This window comes from Pleurodeles waltl, chromosome 6 (assembly GCF_031143425.1).
Source record: "Pleurodeles waltl isolate 20211129_DDA chromosome 6, aPleWal1.hap1.20221129, whole genome shotgun sequence".
Taxonomy (NCBI): domain Eukaryota; kingdom Metazoa; phylum Chordata; class Amphibia; order Caudata; family Salamandridae; genus Pleurodeles; species Pleurodeles waltl.
This window is the reverse complement of record NC_090445.1, coordinates 37,599,539-37,618,186: the sequence shown is the minus strand read 5'-3', so window position 1 is coordinate 37,618,186 and position 18,648 is coordinate 37,599,539. Positions and strand designations below refer to the sequence as shown.

General features: G+C 46.1%; 1 protein-coding gene across 3 annotated transcripts in view; it reads left to right on the top strand.

Moving 5' to 3' along the window:
* LOC138299121 (regulator of G-protein signaling 3-like) overlaps positions 1-18,648 on the top strand; it is a 351,262-nt gene that overhangs the window by 56,881 nt on the left and 275,733 nt on the right. Inside the window, exon 1 of one of the 3 annotated variants that reach the window (XM_069237164.1) lies at positions 11,909-11,947. The exons of the other annotated variants lie outside the window; for them this stretch is intronic. The gene's annotated coding sequence lies outside the window, so the exon portion shown is untranslated. Of the gene's footprint in view, positions 1-11,908; positions 11,948-18,648 lie in introns of those variants that run through there. 3 annotated transcript variants of the gene reach the window in all.

Genomic DNA, 18,648 nt, shown 5'->3' with positions numbered 1-18,648 from the left:
ACTGTTCATAAAATTAAATAATATTAGCAGATAAATCAGGGGGGCCCTGACTGTTCAAAAAATTTAATAATATTAGCAGATAAAACACATAAAGACAAATGTCAAACTGAAAATTTGAAAACACTCTAAATGAGGCGGATTTTGAAATTGAAGGCTAAACATTAAGTTGAGCGTGAGCTGCGGGTGCAGTTCAGGTGCAGCTAACAGGTCCTGGTGTGGCCCACCGGGGTCTCATTTGCACCAAAAACGAGAACATGCAATGGGAGCACCAATTGCAGAGTGATCTGCGAGAGTCTAACATAACGCTGAAACCTTTAATAGTAAAACTACATTGTAAGAGACTCCAACCTTCCCATGAAAGTTACGATTTGTGTATATTTTGTGAATTAAATAAAAGCTTTCATATTTTTGTATGTATTTGATGTATAATTGTCTCTGTATTTTCGTCTATTGTTTTGGGGTTCACATCTAGAAAGTGCTTAAGGCAGGGTCGCCAGCTTGCTTTAGTAGTTCGGTGGGGGTGAGCAGGAGAGAAAAAGGCTAATAACCGCTTGGTTATGAGAAAAGCATTGGCAAAGCCACTAGGTCTTGCCTATACAAGAGTTGTTGGCTTTGGTAATGTGTTTTTGCCATGTTGTACCAGTGTACCTCCTGTTCATCATGACTAAAATTGTCTTACAGTGTCGTAGAGTGGGGCGCAGAGTGTCATAGATTGGATTTGTTGGAGTGTCGTAGAGTGGACTGGGGGGTAGATTGTTGAGCAGAGGGGAGTAGAGTTCAGTGGCAGTCTGTGTTGTGGGGTGGACTAGGGTGGAAGGGATTGGAGTGGATTGAGGTGGTGGAGTGGATTGGAGTGGGGTGGACTGGATTGAGAGGAGGGGGTGGATTGAGAGGAGTGAGGTGGCTTGGATTGTTGTGGCTGGATTGAAATGGGGTGAGGTAGATTGGGTTGGGGTGGACTAAAGTGGAGTGGGGTGGATTACATTGGACTGAGGTGGCTGTACTGGTCTGGAGTGATAGGGGTGGGGTGAGGTGGTTTGGATTTGTGTGGGCTGGGCTGGGGTGGAGTGAAGTGGGGTGGATTCGACTGGACTGCAGTGGGGTGGATTGTATTCACTGGTTTGAAGTGGAGTGGGGTGGATAGGATTGGAGTAGGGTGGACTGGATTGGAGCATGGAGGATTGGAGTGGGGTGGGCTGGATGGACTGGATTGGGGTGGACTGAACTGGGATGGGGTGGTTTGGATTGGGGCAGAGTGGGGTGGATTTAAGTGGAGTGTAGTGGAGTTGAATGGGGTGGATTGGATGTGAGCGGGGTGGTTAAAATGGTGTTGGGTGGATTGGATTGGGGTGTGGTGGGTTGGAGGGGGTGGGTTGGAGTGGGGTGGACTGGATTGAGCTGGGTTGAATTGGGGTGAACTGGATTGAATAGGGTGGATTGGAGAGGACTGGATGGATTGAGGTGGGGTGGACAGGGGAGGGGTGGATTGGAGATGGGGTGGACTTGATTGAGGTGTAGTGGATTGGACTGGTGTGGGGTGGATTGGAGTGGGGTAAATTGTAATGGGGTAGGCTGGATGGATTGGAGTGGAGTTGATTGCACTAGGCTGGATTTGGATGGATTGAACTGGTGTGGAGTGGACTGGATTGGAGTGGGGTGGATTGTGATGTATTGGGGTGGGATTCATTTTTGATGGTGTGGGTGGAGTGGGGTGGATTGGGGTCAGTTGGATTGGAGTGGGGCAGATTGTTTTGCATCAGAGTTGGTTGTTTGGAATTGGAGTGGAGCACACCAGAGTGGGGCAGGTTGGAGTGGGTAAATTGGGGTGGGGCAGATTATTTTGGATTGGAGTGGGGCAGACTGGAGTGGAACAGATTGTTTAGGATTGGGGTGGATGGATTGGAGTGGGGCAGATTGTTTTAGACTGAAGTGTGGCAGATTGTTTTGAATTGGAGTGGTCCAGATTGGAGTGTGGCAGATTATTTAGGATTGGAGTGCAGCAGATTGCAGTGGGGCAGATTGTTTTGGATTAGAGTGGGACAGCTTGCAGTGGGTGAACTGGATAGGAGTGGGATTGATTGAGTTGGTGTGGGGTGGATTGGTGTGGGGTAGATTGGATGGGAGTGGGGTTGATTGGAGTGGGTGAATTGGGATGGAGTGGGGTTGATTGTGATGAGTTGGATTAGAGTGGGGTAGACTGTAGTAGGGCAGATTGGGGTTGGGTGAAATGGAGTGGGGTGGATTGTTTTGGATTAGAGTGGGGCAGACTGAAGTGGGCTGATTAGATCGGGGCAGATTGTTTTGGATGGGAATGGGGAGGTTTGGAGTGCGACAGATTGTTTTGGATTGGAGTGGGGTAGATTGTTTTGGATTGAGTGGGGCAGATTGGAGTGGGGCAGATTGTTTTGGATTAGAGTGGGACAGACTGGAGGGAGGCAGATTGGAGTGGGACAGATTGTTTTGCATTGGAGTGGGGCAGATTAAAGCCGGGCATGTTGTTTTGGGTTAGAGTAGGACATATTGTTTTGGATGGAGTGTGGCAGATTGGAGTGGGACCGATTGTTTTGGATTGGAGTGGGGCAGATTGGAGTTGGGCATATTGTTTTGGGTTAGAGTAGGACATATTGTTTTGGATGGGAGTGGGGCAAATTTTTTGTAGTGGTGCAGATTTGTTTTGGATTGAAGTTGGGTAGATTGTTTTGGATTGGAGTGGGGCAGATTATTTTCAAATGAACTGGGGCAGATTGAAGTGCGGAAGATGGGGAGTGAGGCGAATTGAAGTGGCCGGATTAGATTGGGTGGACTGGGATGAGTGGTTGGGAGTGGGGTGGACTGGGGTGTACTACACAATTCAGTGTTAAGGCATCATTTCACAAAGTGCACATAAGAAAGAAACAGTGTCTGTTTGCAATATTTAGAACAAGATAATCGTCATCTTTTGAGAATCGTGACCACAAGCAAAAACAGAAGAAACCATGAGTGCAAACTGAGAAAAGATGACTTGACAAAATAAAAGGAAGTTAGCTATAGAAAATAAAACTTTGCAATTTTGTTTGTCCTGCTGGGCATATTTTTTGCCAAGCACAAGCCTTCTGTTTGCAGGGCACTAGAAGTTACAAAAGGACAAAATAGTATCTCAATCACATCGGAGCAGCAAATGGGCACTCATTAAGTTAAATCAGTCAGTGCTTGGTCCCTTCTCCAGAGAGGAATGGAAATGATGCTTGGCCTGCAGTGACAAATGATGAGGCTGTAAAGAAGAGTACCACAAAAGCCAATAAATGGTAAATAACAGGCAGGCTCCAAGCCCTTTACTGTAAATAACAGAGTCTTGCAAGAGAGATGCATGTGATGCTCTTGCAGGCTCGACCCTAAAGAAGGAAGAGCATGATTACAAGTAGGGGGAACTGGGAGTTTAAGGGTATTGATGGGGGGAAAAGAGGGGCAAAAGACTTGACAAAGTGAAATAAGCATGAAAAACCAATAGGACTCTTTTTAGTGTGTGAATGCCTAAGTGCATGACAGCCAAATAAATAAAAATGTTGCTCCATAGATGGCTTCTTTGCGTTTGATATAGACCTGCTTCAATTTTCTATGTCAAATACAGGCCAAGAGGCAAGGAAGTATTCGTTATAGTCCTTCTTTAATTTCAGTGACACTATGAAATGTCGTTATAGTCCTTCTTTAGTTTCAGTGACATAGAAATTAAGGTTTCCTTCCCACTTGACACACATTTGCCACAGAAACAAAAAGGGGACTGTATTGAAGGCAAGGGGGAAAATGCCTTTTCACAGTGGTACAAGCGAGAAGTCGAAGGATGTGCAGGACAAACATGAGGGTGTTGTGGAAGGGGAAAGAAGGAGCCAATGGGGAATGAGAGAAGAGGGGTAGAAACAAGACGGTAGTGTGCATGGGGAATGAGGGTGTGTGTGGGGTAGCAATGAGAGGGGGTGGGAGAAAGAAAGACACTCTTAAGGCCTAAATTAATGTGTGACAAACAAGCCAGTGATTGAAAGCGGGGGTGGGGGGCAAAGCTGCTCTGACTGTAATGTAAGCGATAGGTCTGCTGGGACAGCTCCACCCAGACCTATAAGCAACAAGCTAGGTGGCGCTATAACCAGTGAGGAAAGGGGAGGCTCCTGAAAATATTCAGAGTTATAGAGGGGATATACCTAGAGAGGAAGACAGGTGGTGGCTACACTTGGAGAGAAATAGAGGTGGAATGTCTATGCCCAAGAAGAAAATAAGTGGGGGTGGCTATTCCTGGTGCTCAAAAGGTTAAAGGGGATGTATACAGTGAGAATAGGGGGAGCTAAGGGATACACCTAGTGTGAAAAATAGAGGGTGAGGTAGTACATATGTATAGAGAGAGGGAGAAAAGGAGGGGGTGGATTAGAGTGGGGTGGATTGTTTTGGATTGGAGTAGGGCAGATTGGAGCTCGGTGACATGGGGTTGGTTGGATTGTTTTGAAATGGAGGGGGCACACTGGAGTGGGGCAGATTGTTTTGGATTGGAGTGAGGCACATTGGGGTGGGCGGATTGGCGTGGGCAGATTGTTTTGGATTGGAGTGGGGCAGACAGGAGTGGGCTGACTGGAGTGGGGCAGATTGTTTTGGATTGGAGTGAGGCCCATTCGGGTGTGCGGATTGGCATGGGGTAGATTGTTCTAGATTGGGGTGGTGCAGATTGGAGTGTGGGAGATTGTTCTGGATTGGAGTGGGGCAGATTGTTTTGGATTGGAGTGAGGCACATTGGGGTAGGCGGATTGGCGTGTGGCAGATTGTTTTGGATTGGGGTGGTGCAGATTGTTTTGGATTGAAGTGGTGCAGATTGTTTTGGATTGAAGTGGTGCAGATTGTTTTGGATTGGCGTGGGCAGATTGTTTTGGATTGAAGTGGTTCAGATTGTTTTGGATTGGGGTGGTGCAGATTGTTCTGGATTGAAGTGGTACAGATTGGAGTGGGGCAGATTGTTCTGGATTGGAGGGCAGCAGATTGCAGTGTGGCAGATTGTTTTGGATTGGAGTCGGGCACACTGGAGTGGGCTGACTGGAGTGGGACAGATTGTTTTGGATTGGAGTGAGGCACATTGGGGTGTGCGGATTGGCGTGGGGTAGATTGTTCTAGATTGGGGTGGTGCAGATTGGAGTGTGGCAGATTGTTCTGGATTGGAGTGGGACAGATTGTTTTGGATTGGAGTGAGGCACATTGGGGTGGGCGGATTGGCGTGGGGCAGATTGTTTTGGATTGAAGTGGTGCAGATTGTTTTGGATTGGGGTGGTCCAGATTGTTCTGGATTGAAGTGGTACAGATTGGAGTGGGGCAGATTGTTCTGGATTGGAGGGCAGCAGATTGCAGTGTGGCAGATTGTTTTGGATTGGAGTCGGGCAGACTGGAGTGGGCTGACTGGAGTGGGGCAGATTGTTTTGGATTGAAGTGGTGCAGATTGTTTTGGATTGAAGTGGTGCAGATTGTTCTGGATTGAAGTGGTACAGATTGGCGTGTGGCAGATTGTTTTGGATTGAAGTGGTGCAGATTGTTTTGGATTGAAGTGGTGCAGATTGTTCTGGATTGAAGTGGTACAGATTGGCGTGTGGCAGATTGTTTTGGATTGAAGTGGTGCAGATTGTTTTGGATTGGGGTGGTGCAGATTGGAGTGTGGCAGATTGATTTGGGAAAACCCAGTGAAAAAAGAGGGGGCTGAGGATGATGCCTAGAGAGATCTAGGGAGGGTCAGGGCTTTATCGAGGAAGAAAGGACGGCCCGGGGACTATATTTGAAGAGAACTATAGAGTAATAGAGGCAATACCTAGGGGTAAGGGGAATCTCTAGGAAGAAAATAAGGGCTAAGTCAGTGGGAAGGATAGTAGGGGCTATGTATACAGCAAAATAGAGGGACACGGGACAGATACAGACGGTGTAGGAGAGTAAATGGAAACAAATTGAAAATTAAAACAGTTGACATAAGTGAGCCGATTCAAGGCTCCACGGCGGCAATGAGCGTGAAGGAGAGACACTAAACGAAAAAGAAGTTAGCTCGCAGTCAAACGTATCGGCAAAAGTGCAATTCTCCATGTAACAGGGTCGATGGCCAAGGCGGTAACCAAACCACCCCAAGGAAGGACAAACGTAAAACATTTACCAATGATGATAAAAGATTTTTGAAAGGCAAGCGCACGGACGAGTGATAGTGCAGGGCGGGAGGTGGGGCGTGGTTAAAAACTCACAATACTTACAACAGGTCAAAGCGCTTGTGAGCTTGACCTAAAGAAAGGTCTGTAGTTTGGTATGTGGCAAGACAAAGGGCAATGAGGCGGTGAGACAGAGGGTTATGGGCTGTGTATCTGGTAAGAAAGAGGGCTCTGTGTTGTGTATCTGGTGAGAGAGGGCTATGGACAGAGCCACTGCAATTATGCCATTGTGTGGCGGTGCCGTTTCCGCATAATTATCAATTTGCTTACTTTGCCTCATAATCATCAACATATGCTGCATAATCTGCACATTTAAAAAATATACATAGCTCAAACAGATACGTGTTACATAAATTGGGACAATACTTGTTGCGGCACAGGTAGGCTGGTCACTTTTGGGCTTCTTTATAGCTTTATTTCAGTGTAAAACAAAAACGAATGAGATGAAACCTTTGCACAGTGTCAACGTGTAAAAATTACAAAATTGTCAAGTAGTACTATCACCAAAGGTGCCACATCACGTCACATAATTTGCTTTTTCTTGCCGCATAATTTAGCCGTCTGCTACATAATTTGTTCCTCCCCTGATGCATAATTCCAGTGGTCATGGCAAAGGCCTGTGTGTTTGGTAAGGAAGAGGGCTGTGTGTTCTCTAACTGCTAAGACAGAAGTCTAAAGGCTGGTGAGGCAAAGGGCGGTGGGTCATGTATCTGGTGAGAAAGGAGTGGGGCAGTGTGTGCTATTTTGCTCCAAATTGTTCACACACACAGTCCTTGTATTTGGTCAGCTTTTGGAGAGTGACTTACTAATTTAATTCCTAACATTCCCGCTGCCGCTGGTCTCACCTTGTATCTCACTGTGCCTTGTTGTCCCTCCTCCATCCGTTATCACTCTTTTCATATCATTCCCTTCCTCTCTCTCCTTTCTGTCTTTCTCTTTTACTCTGGTTCAAAGTCTCACGATGAAAGCAGGTTCTGGTTCCCAAAAATGAGTGCCGGTATCCACCACTCACAAGCACCAGCACAAATTAGGCACTAAAGGCAGTGCTTTAAATGGGCTGATACTCAGAGGTACTGAGTACCGGCACTTCTTATTATTCTCACTCTGAGTACTGGCACTTCTCTGTTGCCAAGGAGAGTACTGGTACTCATGAAAGGTAGGCTCATTAGCTGGTGAGCACAAGGCTGTCAGAGTTGACCCTGCCTCTGACAGCTAAGGTGCTTCTGTAGCCCTGAGCCGACCCCCGCTGAGCTATTCAGCAGGGATCATGTGCCTAATGTCTGGGTATTCACCATCATGCTGTGTTTGACAGAACAGGGTCCATTCAGGCCCTGTGCTGTCAATCACATGTACACTATCTTGTGCATTTGTGCAACCACAGGAATAGAGGCAGCCCCACTGACTGGGACAGCTAAGAAAGCCATTGGGGGGAAAGAAGTTTAAAATGGCTTTGATCCCACCTGAGGGTCTGCTTATGTACGTGTCTGCCTGCTTGTACATGTGTGATTTTGTGTGAGAGAAAAGTGAATTGGAACACTTTAAGGAGAACTGTGTGGAATGCTTTGTGTGCGTGTCTGCTTGTTTCTTTCTGTGTGTGAAATGTAAACTTTGTTAGGGTCTCAAGGTGCTGTACCCATACCACTGTGGAACCCCTCCTGGCTTTTCCCTGTGAGGCACCCACTCCTGGGCAACCCCCAGGTTGAAGCCAGACATCCAAGTGCTGTCAGGGCCATTGTGGAGATTTAGCAAGCATTAATTAGATTAGGCACCTAGGGGGAAATTATCTGGTCCAACCCTCGTCCTGGGCCAGATCTCTGCATCAGGGTCTGCCACTCTAACCATTGTGCCACACTTCTCCACTGTGCACATTGAAGAATATATAGTATTGTGCAAAACCACTGCGAATAACACCATGGCCTTAAGATAAATATGATTGTGTTTCGCTTTCATTTTGTGTAACAGTTGACTTGTTTTGTTTACTTAAACACCCTTCTCATGGGCCGGGTATGTGCTGCAACTGGTATATAGGTCATAGTATCCTCATGCTCTTAGCCCCGCCCCTAGCCCCACCCACCACACTACTAGTTCATGTTAATGAGTACCTGCACTTATTTTTTCCCATTTAAAGCCCTGACTAAAGGCACCCATCATCCGTCACTGCTGAGCGACAACCCCCTCCACCTTGGATGAGACTGTAAACCCCGATTGTATCCCACAACCCCCCTCCACACAGGTGCCAAATGCCTCACGTCGAGGGCACTCGACAATGCATTGTGTCAGTGTCTTGGCAAGGATCGGGTGGTCACAGTCAGAGGCTGGGCAGCGCCACACTCTGCGTCCAGACTCAGGAGCCCATCGGGGCCTACAAAGCCCCCCTTTGTCTGGCGCTGCACAATTCGAACAAGAGCATCTTTTTTACGTAACACACATCACAGAGTAAATTCTTTTTTTTGCACCTTAATATCTGTGAATGACTACCCAACATTATCTTTGCGGTAATGAAAATCTGAGTGAAATGATGCATTGTGCGCATCACCCCCTCATCTGTTTGCCGGGGCCTCGAGCACTGGGGCATCTTTAATTCCTACTTCACAGCGGGTCCCATGTTCCCATTTCCTTCTTCTCTCCGTATCTTTCTAGTTATTTGAGATTCGGCGCCAGAGAGACGCGGAAAATGCGAGGCAGCCCCGGGCTCGGACTAATATCGTTGCGTGTCCCCGATACTCCAAGCTGATAGGGAATAATATGAATCTCCCCAGGAAGCCATTGATTTGCCCTATAAAAGGTCGGCATTGTTCTGTGAACGACGTCCTGAAGTAATTTAACCATGAGCGGCAGATCAGAGGATCACAGAAAAAACAGCCCAGGAAAGGTCAGAGTCTCACAGACGGAGGAACGTGAGTGAAATTACAAGGGGAGGGGGTAAGGTTGGGGGGCGATGGTGAGACACGGGGTGGCACAGAGGCGAGGAGGAGAGACACGCTCCTGTTTCTCGGGGGTTGGGTGAGAAGAGTGTACCTCTGATCTCTGTTTTACTGAAGCACCCCATTGCATAGCGCCTCGCTGCTCACGGGAGTTAGGTGTGCTCTGTATTATACTTCAAAGACAAACTATAGCTTGTGTTTGCTTGGCCATCACCAACACACAGCAGGCAGCTCAGCTGCTGAGGTGTGAGTTCCTTGGCCCGAGTGCATTTGTTTTTGTTCGTGATTTGTACTCTTTTTTTTTCCGTATGTGTTTTGTTGTTTCTGTAATGTTTATATGTGGCACTGCTTATTTTGAGCCGGTGGTTTCTTGTGCGGGACACCGGCACTCATTTTTGAGGGCGGGCACTTATTTTCCTGCTTCAAGAATTTACTGCGAGCAAAAGACACATATGGGAAAAACGGAGGAAGAGTAAAACGGAAAAACGTCACAGAGGGAGAAACCAGAAAGCTGCAGGAGTGAGCTGAAGGGACAGGGAGTGGCTGTAAATGGATTGAAGAGGCCCGAGATGGCTTCAGGATTACGCTGCCTCAGTATTCTGTGCTCCAAACATTTAATTGTAGCAGCCGTGTGCTTCAAATGAGAGCTTTGGGCACCGGCCCGTTTTTATTTACAAATTAAGCACTGGTATGTGGGTAAGAATAGCACAAGAAGTCACTTTGAACCTGTGAAATGAGGTCTCTCACATCAGAGAAAGTACATTATAAAAACGTTTGAGAACTATGATGCTGCACACAATGGCGGTGGAAGGTGAGTGAGCATGGGGGTGTGGTCAAAGGCGTGGCTAAAAAAAAATCCTTATTTTTTCGGTCATTCACCTTCAGGCAACTACATATAAAATAACACGCAGCTTAAAAGAAGAATGAATTAAGTTAAGTTAATCAGTGAGAAATGCTCCATTGTACATTATGAAACTTCTATTAGTGCACTGCCAAGATCTGTGTGCGTAACCACAGAGCCACAGGCGTGAATCCTGGTTGGTGCAGTGAAGAATAGTGACTTGTGTATGTTTAGTGCTAGGAGGTCCCAGTCTGTGACAAAAAGCACTGTGAATATGTAAGGCATTATTTTAAACTTGCATTACGCACAGCATAAGGCATTATTTTAAACTTGTATTACGCACAATGTAAGATAGGATGTTACAAAATGCACAAAAAGGTTTAAGGTAAAAAGGTGCTTTCAAAATATAGATTTTAGTAATACCCAGACTGTTCATAGCACAATTTTTTAATAACTGTCCTTCATTTTCATTTTTTACAGCTCCGCTGGTAACCTCCCTTGCTTTTCCACTCAGGAAGCTTCAAGTGATTCCATCAATTGGCTTCCGAGCTCCCTTTACATTAGCAGATTAAACAGTTTGGGCACATTTACACTTCTTTGAAGCAGCAGGCACCCTGGCAAGAAGGCTTGTGTAGCGGCCTGCCCGTCCCTCGCTTTCACAGCATAGGAGACTCTCTGCCTTACACTTCAGCTGAAACATTTAATCTTTCTGAATTAACCACCCTGGCACTGTTATTTTTTCAGAACTGCTTTTCTTAAATTACAAAAGTATGGGCATACTGGGCCCCTCAGATTTCGGCCACTGCCTCACACTCACAGTCAACCTTTGCCAGGTCAGCGCACTGGGCGGCAGGGGCATCTTGAACCACCCCATCCCCATAACTTCTCCCCCCTAAATAGAACAAGGGAGGAAAGAAGGAATATCGGGAGGAACTGTGAAAAGTAAGAAGCGTGGATGAATTAGTGGGTGGATGAATGACAGGGGGGTGGACTGGTGAAAGGATGTTAAAGGAATGGGTGGATGGATGAGTGAGTGATTGGCTAGGTGGCCGCGCTGCTGTGCAACATGTAAAACACATTGACTCAGCTAATATATTTTACATAGGTGAAACCTATTGGTTTGGTCAGTGCTTGTTACACATGGTGATGCTGTCTGGGAAAAGATTTCACATCATTAGTGCGTACACGAAATAACACAGAAATAAGCAACAGAAAGATGACCAGTTAACCTTTGTAAAGGGCCTTCCACTGAGTCGCCATGTTTTTAGTAAATTTTGGTCCATTTCAGCTGGAAGCTATTTTTTCTTGTTAAAATATGCAGTAAATTATGGATTATGTGGGAAATGCGGCAAGTCCATATTTTGCGAAAAAGGCCACTGATTCAGAATCGCATAATTCCACCGGATCCCTGTCTAGTCGCTGTCTGGTGGCCTGGGAGGAATTATCTCCTAAAGCCCCCTTTTCTTCTCCTGGGACCCTCCTTCCATCTTGAACCCCCTGTGAACTGACACTGTTTTTGTTAAGGCCCGGTCTGGAATGTTGAGGTCCCTGCTCCCTGATTGGCCGATACCGCCGCTTATCTAAAAGTTAATAAGGTCCCAAAATACTTGTTTCCAAGACGTTCCCTGGTCAGGGCCGTGGCTCGGTTTTCCCAGCTGCAGAATAAGCAGCAGATTCCAGACACGGGCCTTTATTTACACTGGGATTTATCGCGGGGGACTGTTTATGACGGGAGTTTATACTGAAAGTGTAAGTTTATGCCTGTTGTCCCCTATGACAGGGGGCGACATCTCGGCTGTTTCCGCCCCCGCCCCCGTTTTTCATCCGGAGCACGGCCTTTTCTGGGGTGACGTGCGACGCCGATGTCAAAATACCACGAAATCGGTCGAATCTCAAAGACAAAAAAAACAAAACCTTTCTAAATATATCGGGGGAGCCAGTGGCCATTGTGGAGGAAGGAGACCTTGTACAGGAAGCCAGAGGATGGAAAGGTGACCCCGAGACCGGTAGGGGGTGGAGTGAGGGGGCGGCGGTGGTGCTGTCGATGAAAGGGTGATTCTGCCTAAAACCCCCTAATTCCAGTCCTAGGATTTTGTGTTACAAGTCGTTCTTGGGTTCTGGTCGGTTTTAAAACAGCTGCCAAACTTTTACAATAAAACAATTATAAACTACGTTTATTGTTGTTTTATTGTAAAAAGGTCGAGGCCACGGGTTGTGACGAGCGCAGAGGGGACGGGGTGCACAGCCCTCACCCTCAGTGCGCATGTATGTATGGCTCGCTGACTCGGGCCGGCCAAACAACATGCGCACTAGGCTCTCTCCAACCCGGCACTGTGTTGCAGGGTTGGAGACAGCAGGCATTTACTCCCACTCTGCCTTGGAGCGCCCTGGCTTGGCATGCCAACCAATCCGAATGCTGCTGTCATGCTGGCTGCAGGGCAGGCTGGGAGCCTGTGCCTGTAGATGCAAGTGAAGGCAAGAGGAGCGGCCCGGTGGTGGTGGCGACGATTTAGGTAAGTGTTTTTTTTAAATTAATTTTTCCTTCCCTCTCCCCCCCACCCTCATGCACCACCCAGCCCCTAAACATGCTGCGAGCCACTCCTGGTACTCTCCTTTTCAAATTAAAGAAGTACAGGTATTCTGCACCGGACAGTACCTGTCCATTTTAAAACACTGGTTCAAAGGAAGCAAACTAAACCGCAACTCCCACAATGCATTATTGTTGGAAACATTGCCCTATTGACACAGTAACTGCAGTGATAGGGCAGCTGCGAGAGGCGTGGGCAGTAGGAGACATTTAATCCTGCTCTGCTCTCGCCACATGCACCCATACGTAGTCCACCCTGTATCCACAGGTACCAACCAATGAGTGAGGGACCGGAAGTCTCTCATTAACTGGGTCCAGGCCAAGGATTCTAGAGCAGTGGTCTTTAAACTTTTTACTCTGCCATGATCCCCCCACCCACAGTGGGGGAAAAAAATCACCCGGCCCCCCTCCAAATTTTTCACAATTATTTTAATAAATTGGCAATGTTGAAATATGCCTAGACTTATTTAGAGATGCAGTTAAATTCTGTTACTGTTTTAAGAATTCAATCAAATACATGATGCCAAGCACACTATTCTGGACAGGCAAGCCTTACTAATGTGTATAAGTATCCACAGGGTGATTACTTAGGGGTGGGGGTTTTGAAGAGTATTTGGCACCCCTTGCCCTTTGACACATACTCCCAGCTTGGATATAAATGACAAAACATGTTGGTGATGGCCCATCACAGAGCAGTTTGGTACTGATCATGTTTCAGCTTAAAGCAAAGCCCTGTTATCAGCATAATAGTTTTGGCCAGAGCCTGGTGCTCCTGGTGGGAGGTCCCTCTAGAAGGGCCTGCCCCCCAGTTTGAAGACCCCTGTTCTAGAGGGTTGCACACTCCTGGATGCTCACACAGGGCCTGCCCTTACTGTGCATGGAAGGGCAAGCAAGAGTTTATCTAGGTTGGCACCGCAGGACATAAAACCTGCACCCTCAGTTGACAATTAGTTAGGTCACTGCCCTGGACCACAGAGGGACCTTTAGGTTCCTGTACTTTCCAGTGATGTCTTGAGCGGTCGTCAAGAGATGGCCATTAGGTCGTCAATGTGATGGACATTATGGATAGGGTGGGTGAGTGGTTGGTCCGTCAGGCTAGATTATCGAACTTTCTCGCCCTTAGGCATGTAGCACATCCAATCGTGTTCCCTAAGCCACCATTATTCTCAGATCTGCTCAGTTCAATTCACTATCAATAACTGAACCCAATACTTTTATCAGTGTTTATTACATGCATTACCGTGCATTACCGTGATATAAGCCTGCAGCTCCCTTGTTGGAAACTTAAGAGATGTGCAACTCAAATGATTGAATGCCCCGACCCTGATGTCATCTAAATAGGCATGGAAGAACTTTCCCAAAACTGGCCTGCAAATATTTACAGGTTTACTGAAGCAAATCTGGATAATCAATAAAATTGCAGAAGAATTGGGGTCTTGAATTCTGCCGCAAGTTTGTGCTAGATTCTGGAACCCAGCCTGTAGTATCTATAATTTAAGCCATGCAGTAAAGGATACATTCCTATAGGGCAGGACATTGCATCAAAATATGAAGAAATCTTGCATTTACTGCACACGTTCTTACTTGATTTGACAGCTACATACTTAGTAAATAGACTCTTGGCACACCTGTGGGAAAACATAATAATAAAGTAAATATTTTGCTTTGCACTTTACACTCTAAAACAAAATCATTTTTTTTCTCACTAAATGGGTTTGCCAGAAGTGGAGTATTTGCATTAATGGAAAAACGAAAGCAGAGATGCCATATTGGATGAAACCAGCTCATGGAAAAACAATTGTAAGGAAAGACAACTTTAAGGAAATACGAACAAATTGAAAATTAAAGAAAACATTTTAAAGGAAACAATGTTAGATAAAATTAACTAAATCGAAACACAATGAAACAGAAAAAACGAAAAGAAATACAATTTTACTATATTTAGAAATCAGACAGTACAGTTACTGAAACTGAATAGACCTTAGAAATTAGGAACGCTAGCACACCCCAAAATCAAATCCAAGTTAGGTAAGAACTTTGAATACAATTACTAAAAGTGCAGCACAGAAGATCTATTAAACTTTACAAAAAAAGAGAGCATTCTTCTCCAAGATTAATATCATTTACACTTTAAATATAAGCATGCAAAAAATAAAATTTGGCAAATAAGGCATTATATAAATTGGTTTCTTTGAAATGAAAAATTTCATTCTTCTTGAAAATTTCCATTAAACATTTTAAGTGAATTGGTTTCTCAATAATTCTATGCTGTTTTTTTCATATGAAATCGCCTACAATTGAATGCAGCAGGCCATATTGGGAATAAACAAGCGCTGCCAGGCAGTGACTTGCTTTTCCCCCAGAGAATAAAAAGACATTTAAAAAACTGCCTACTCTCTACCCTCGAATGTAGGCCTCTGCAATTTAACCAAGCATTGGCAGAGCCAATAGGTCTTGCCTATGGATGAGCTTTTGGCCTTGCCAATCGGGTTGGGGGTGGATAGCGGGAGGGCTGGTGTTAGGGAATAAGACAGTAAAAAAAAACGTGCTGTGAAGCGGCCAGCGCTAGCCGTGTCATAGCACTTTTTCTTCCTTGTAGCAATTGGTAAGAGGAAAATAAGCAACAGGGACAACAAGAGGGTGGGAAGGGAATAAGCAACATGGCGGGAGGAGTGGAGGGGAATAAGCGACACAGCGGGAGGATTGGAGGGGAATAAGCAACACGTCCGTAAAAAAGTGGAGGGGAATAAGCAACAAGGTGGGAGGAGTGGAGGGGAATAAGCAACACGGCAGGAGGAGTGGAGGGGAATAAGCAACACAGCGAGAGGATTGGAGGGGAATAAGCAACCCGTCCGGAAAAGTGGAGGGGAATAAGCAACATGGCGGGAGGAGTGGAGGGGAATAAGCAACACGGCAGGAGGAGTGGGGGGGAATAAGCAACACAGCGGGAGGAGTGGAGGGGAATAAGCAACACGTCCAGAAAAGTGGAGGGGAATAAGCAACACGGCGGGATGTGTGGAGGGGAATAAGCAACACAGGGGGAGGTTTGGAGGGGAATAAGCAACACGGCAAGAAGATTGGAGGGGAATAAGCAACACGACCGGAAAAGTGGAGGTGACTAAGCAACACGGCGGGAGGAGTGGAGGGGAATAAGCAACACGGCAGGAGGAGTGGAGGGGACTAAGCAACACGGCGGGATGAGTGAAGGGGAATAAGCAACACAGGGGGAGGTTTGGAGGGGAATAAGCAACACGGCGAGAGGATTGGAGGGGAATAAGCAACACAACCGGAAAAGTGGAGGGGAATAAGCAATCCAGCGGGAGGAGTGGAGGGGACTAAGCAACACGGCGGGATGAGTGAAGGGGAATAAGCAACACGGCGGGATGAGTGAAGGGGAATAAGCAACATGGCGGAATGAGTGAAGGGGAATAGGCAACACGGCGGGAGGAGTGGAGGGGAATAAGCAACACAGCAGGAGGAGTGGAGGGGAATAAGCAACACAGCGGGATGAGTGGAGGGGAATAAGCAACACGGTGGGAGGAGTGGAGTGGAATAAGCAACATGTCTGGGGGAGTGGAAGGGAATAAGCAACATGGCAGGAGGAGTGGAGGGGAATAAGCAACACGTCCGGGGGAGTGGGGGGGAATAAGCAACACGGATGGGGACATGGGGGAAAGTACGAAACAAGGACAGGGGGTGAGAGGGGATAAGCAACACAGATGATAGTAGGAGGGATAGTAGTAGCAAGAATGGATGGGAGTAGAAGAAGCAACATGGAGGAAAGGGTGAAGGGGAAGAAGCAACACAGACAAGAGAGTGGGAGGGTAAAGAAACATCACAGGTAGGTGTTGGGAGGGGAAGAAGCAACACTGACAAGTACAGCAGGGGAAGAAGAAAAGATAAAAAATAGTACCTTAATCACAATGACAGCAGCAGACGAACCCTAATCCAAATAAAGCAATTAGTACTTGGTCCGTGCTCCTGCCGACAAAAGAGAAGCGAAGCCGGCTCGAGCTGCCCAATTAGAAGGCAACAATGAAGCCACAAATGGTAATCAAAGGTGAGCTCCAAGATCCTTGTAGAACGCAATATCTCTCACAAGTGAGAGCGCATGCGCTGAGACAGGTGAGACCTAAAAAGTTAGATGGGCCACATAAATGCTGTTCATCTGGAGCTAGTCCAAATTCCAAATGCAGGCACAAAGAGGCAGGTGCCTGGATTTCTATGGTATTATGTTTGGATTTCTATGGTATTATGTTTGTAAGTATTCAGATTTTCTGTAGCAATCAATCATTGGGAAACTGATCAGTCTTTAAAGTTGCAGTAGGTTGTTTGAAATTGCTCAAGGCCATTTCATGTGGTGGATAGTTATCGAGATGTGCAATTGGACATTCTGTATTGACGTTAATTATTGAAAGCTGTAATGGGAGATGGAGAATAGCAATTCATTTGGTAACGCGTAATTATGAGGTCATTCAAAATTTTAAATGAACATCTGGCCATCTCATACTGCAATCAGTCTTCCAGAGAGTGGATAGTTAGTTTAGTTAGTCTTTCAATGTATCAATGGGGGTTTCAGAATTTAAAATGGTGATTTGATACTGAGGTTGTCGCAACATATCTGATCACAAATCTGAAATGTGATTACCTGTTTTGAAATGTCATTGGTAATTCAGATTTCAGGTTTCATTTAGCATTTCAAGTAGAAGTTGAGTATTTCGATTACTATAATATTTTGACAGTAAGTTTACACAAGAAAGTACAGATTTACGATTCTTGACCCCACATCTACGTACCATCGAGGTATGTAATGCATGTACGTACCATATACGTTAAGAATCGTAAATCTATACTTACCTATATATACTTACTTTCACAATACAGTATTGTGGTAGCAGATATTTTGGACTGGCTGTCTTTGCTACACTAGGTAAGGAGATAGAATGTGGAAATTGTCAGCCTCATTCCATTTGGGGGCACGCATGCTTCTCTAGTCATTACTGGCAGGAGATGCCTCCTTCCTCTGAAAATGGCTTGTAAATGTCTTACTTACCTACCTTCTCAAGTGCTCGCTGCTGCCAACCTGGCAGACAAACATGGAAACTTGCAGCACAAGATGAGATTGGCTGTCAGACCGAGCCGATCTCTAGTGCTCGCACCAGCCACTTCCAACTCGAAAATGGGTCTTTTGAAAATGGCACCTGAGATACCGGCCAAAAGGTTTGCTCTTTAATCACAGGAAAGGAGAGGATTTAATGCACCGAGGTCTGCTCTTAGCGAGAGGTGCTTCAGGAAACAAAATGGCTGCCCTACCAGGGAACCATTATATAATGGTGCGCAATAGAGTACAAATATTTATTTAATTTATAGCAGTAGGCCCACTAATGTAAAGGAGGAGCGGGTCACTTTGACAGCCTGTTTTGTGTCACTCCTGACAGTTGCATCCGGCATTGATTCCCATGAGTCTTTGGGAAACTTGTTTGCTGTTTCTGTAGCAGGCGGTTCGATTCCTGCAGTGGGGTAAACAAGTCCAGATGTATCTGGACGGGATGATGAGTGCTTCATTTGTAAAATATTAAGTGCTGGTGCCCAAAGAGCTGTTCAGACACCCGCAACAGGTGCTATAAAATGTCAGTGTGCTGAATACGGGGGGTGTAGTCCTAGATCCACTTCAGGCCTCTTTCATTTGCTGCCACGCACTCCCTGCCCTGTCATCTCACTCTGTCTCCCTTGGTGACAGATTTTCTGTCTTCCTCTGGCTTCGTCTTTCTGCCTTGTGTTTTCCCTCTCTTGCTCTCGAGAAATGTCTGATGAGGAATAATAGTGCTGGTCCCCAAATATAAGTGCTGGAGGCTCCCACCGGCACCCACTGGTTCAAAATAACCACTGGATGATGGGAAGGGATATCCTGTTAAAGAGAAAAAGGAGTTAAGGGTGCTTGTGACAGAAAAATGGCGCTTGTAAGAAGTGAGTGGCTTGGGACAGAGGTGAGAAGAGGGAGAGCTGCTAGGGATGAAAGTGAGTTAGAAAGGCTTCAGTGTTTGTTTTGTTTACACCTGACACTTTTTTTTTAGCAATACCTATTACTGTGGCTTAAAGTTTGGG